The sequence below is a fragment of the Aotus nancymaae genome, unplaced genomic scaffold, assembly GCF_030222135.1.
Source record: "Aotus nancymaae isolate 86718 unplaced genomic scaffold, 86718_ANA_hifiasm-v0.15.2.pri h1tg000016l, whole genome shotgun sequence".
Lineage (NCBI taxonomy): Eukaryota > Metazoa > Chordata > Mammalia > Primates > Aotidae > Aotus > Aotus nancymaae.
The window spans coordinates 13,174,976-13,178,718 of NW_026988428.1; the positions used below are offsets into that span (position 1 = coordinate 13,174,976).

The 3,743-nt window shown below is 40.0% G+C and overlaps 1 pseudogene; it reads right to left on the bottom strand.

Annotated features, from left to right (window-relative positions):
* Positions 1 to 444: 444 nt before the first annotated feature.
* LOC135275241 (small ribosomal subunit protein eS4-like) lies at positions 445 to 1,302 on the bottom strand (annotated as a pseudogene).
* Positions 1,303 to 3,743: the final 2,441 nt, after the last annotated feature.

Here is a 3,743-nt window from a genome sequence, read left to right on the forward strand (position 1 = left end):
GCCTTAGGTTTTTAGAGAGAATGTCAGGTAGGTTGATCCTCACTCCTCAGGATTGAAGTTAAGAAAGAACCTACACTACAGCTTGAAATCACTTTTCTCAATGTGAATACAATTTATGAAATGCGGCCATTAGTCTTTTATATAATGTGCTACATGGTAGAAGAGGGGCTACTCAACCAATAAGATGAGATTAAAAACAAGAAGAACAAAGAAGAGAGTGGATAGAGGATGTATCCAGAGTAATCAAGACTAACTTTCAAACCTCTCCAACTCTGTACCTTTCTATTTGAGTGACCTTGGGCAAGTGACCCAGGCTATCTCATCACCTAAATAAAGGGGATAATGAGGCATCTGTCTTATTGTTCAGCTATATGTGAACTGCTCATCACAGTGTCTGATACGTAGGAAAGTTTCAATAATGTTTTTATTCATGCTGTATTAACTTTAATTAAGTACTAGGATCTTTCTAACATGTCTGGAGACCATTTCACCCACAGCTTTGTTTGGCCATCTGTCTTGTCTCTCTTCAGCAATGGTGTGGTGGACAACCTTTCGCTGGGGAGGAGAAATCCATGGTTTGTTGCCTTTGTCAAAAAAGAAAATATTTGAGAGCTGGGTGGCAAAGCTGTTGCCACTGGCTTCTTTCACATTAACCACATCAAAAGATCCAGAATGTCTCTTTCTGTTCGTAATCACACCAATTCTTCCCAAGGTAGCGTCCACAGTCACAGGATACCAGTGTTGACAGGTTACCAGTGTTGAACTTGATGAAATCCGTAATCTTGCCAGTCTCCAAATCAATTTGAATGGTGTCATTTACCTTGATGAGTGGATCTGAGTAGCAGATGGTGTGAGCATCCTGAATCAACAGATGAAGGGTTCCTTTTGTGACCACAAATATTTTTCTCATTTTGCACAACTTGTGCTTGGTCTCCTCAGGTGTAATACAACGAACAGCAAAATGACCCTTGGTGTCATACAACAGACAAAAATTATCTTCAGTCTTGTCAATGCTGATGACATTCATCAGTCTAGCAGGATAGGTTATATGAGTTCAGACCTCGCCATTGATCTTAATGAACCACTGCATGTAAATCTTCTTTACTTTGTCTCCTGTCAGGACATACATAAGGCTCTTCCTTAGGAAAAATGATGATGGGGAGAGACTCTTTCAGCTTATAGGGACCAGTAGATGGACAGGGAACAAACATACCAGTCAGTTTATCCACAATCCAATGCTTAAGCTGCAACCCACGTGAGATGCTTCTTGGGACCATAACCCACGGTTGCCGTAGGCACAGAAAGAGTCAATAAATGTTAACTGTTACTGTCATTTTTTTTGCCATTTATTTATTTACCAACTATTATTGGGTTTCTATTACATGCCAAGTCCTGTGCTAGAAACTGAGGATTAAATGGTAAGCCGAAACAATGCTCTTATGAAGCTTATTTTTGAGAAGGAGTGAAAGACATGAATTAAATAACCAAAAAGAAAAAAAAATCATATGCTTCTGGTTGTAATAAAGAAAGCTACATGGAGCTATAACATATAACTGAGAGATGTGATCCCTTCTGGATCCCAAGGGGTCCTTGGAAGATCCTACTCATGCGCTGAGAAGCCTTTTGGATCTTTACCTTGTGATAGCTCTTCCTTCTCCTTCAACATTAAAAATAGCCACCATGGGCGACATGTCAATGTGGTGACAAGTCACTGTGGGTTCCAACCGTTACATCTTAAGAAATAACTTGTACATGTTACAACAAAAGGATAAAATAGGAATGAGTCACCTTCTGTTAAATTTCTGTGTCTCTCTCTGGTTAGAATTTATCTTTGCTACTTTCTAGTTATATATTTTTCCATTAGAGAATATAAACTATGCCACTGCCTTGAGTATAAAAAAGAGGTTGTTCTTGGATTTTATTGAGGTAGAGGATAGACAGGACTTATTTCTTGGTTCCAACAGGATGAAGTGAAGAAACTGGCAGGAACCAGCAGATGGCAATACAAAATATCCCTAGCTGCCCTTATTGTCCATTAGCATAAGACACTCTCACCCAGTGCTTTGTCAGTTTACAAATGCCATGGCAACAACAAGGAAGTTACCACCCTTTTCAATGGACCCCGAAGTTACTTCCCCTTCCCTAAAAATTTCTGAATAACCCACCCATCAATTTACATTATCTTGCCCCTTAATTTGCATGTAACTGAAAGTAGGTATAAGTGGGAATAAATATAGTTGCCGACAGCCCATATGTTGCCAACTCTGGGTGCACTGCCTATGAACTAGCCCCACCCTGCAAAGGACGGTAACATTCAAAATAGATTGCTGATTAACAGCACTGGCTTGCCCTTGAATTCTTTCCTGGTGAAAGCCAAGAATCCTCCTGAGTTAAGTCCCACTTTTGAGACTTGCTTCTCCTGTATCATTATCCCCACTCATCAACCTGTTTATAAGAGACAGAGTCAGGTATTAGAAGAACTGAGGATATATTTTTTATTTGACTGCAGCTGCCACGTAGTATCTGTAGAAAATGGCTATTTCTGTATCTCTCATTTTTCTAAGATGAATGGGGTTGGGGAGACGTTTGCACTCCTCCGCCATTTAAACAAATGAAAAAAAACTCATTAGCAGAGGGCTAAGAAAAGAATGAAGTAAATATATGACTGTTATTTAATATTACCTTTGATATAAAGTAGAGACTTGTCAAGAAATTCTTGGCCTGACCTCTCTTAAGGGTCTGATTATTTGTTTTATAACTTCAGAAAAGAATCAGTCCCTTCTTGGGCCTGTGGCAGGGACGGTTAGCTGTCCTCTGAAATCGATTTCCCCTTTCTTTCTTAGAATAAAGCTAGACTACATTTAATAGCCTCTTTTGCAGTTAGGTGAAGCCATGTGACTAAGCTTGAGGCCAAGCAAGTGACCAGAGTGATGGATGCACTTCTAGGCTTGGCACGTAAAATACCTCAAATTGCTCCTCCGTGCTCTCTCTCCTTTCTGGCTGAACAGGATCACAAGCCCCAGGGTGAATCTGGAAGCCACATATTTTGAAGATGGCAGAGCCTCTGTAAGTCTGAGTCTTGAAATAAGCATATGGAGTAGACCTCACCTCCCTATTCCAACAGGAAACACCTCTCTGAGACTCTTATGAGAAAAGGAAATGTATTTCCTGTTCCTGAAACTATTAAATTTGGGGACTTCTTTGTTAACTATAGCACAATTGCACTACTTAATATGGAGCATGATGAAAACAAAGGACACATTCATCATTATGAGTATTATGTCAAAATACTTGTGAAGTCAGTCTCCCCTCCAAGGAAATGATGATTGAGTTCTTTATGATCGCTATTATTGCTACTGATACGGTAGTTCTGAAATATTTATGCACTCATACAGAGTACTGCATTGCCAAATTGGATTCAATGGACTCAGAGATCTTACCTGGTATCAATATCTGCTACACAATTATGAGGATGAAGGACCTGAAAAGGCTCAGAGAAAGCGGAGGGAGGTTTGGAACATCAAGTATGTTTCTCAGAATCCTTCCTTTCAACATTGGACATGTCCCCTGGCCCAGAACAGATGAGGTCTTTAAGTGTGGTTACCTGTCTCCTCACACGAGAGTGCTGCAATTAAAAAACATCTTTACCCTCTACCCCAGGGAATTGCATAGCTTACATGACATGCCTCAGGCAGTTATGCCTCCTAGATCCTGGGTCCTATTTACTGTAGATAATCTTTATC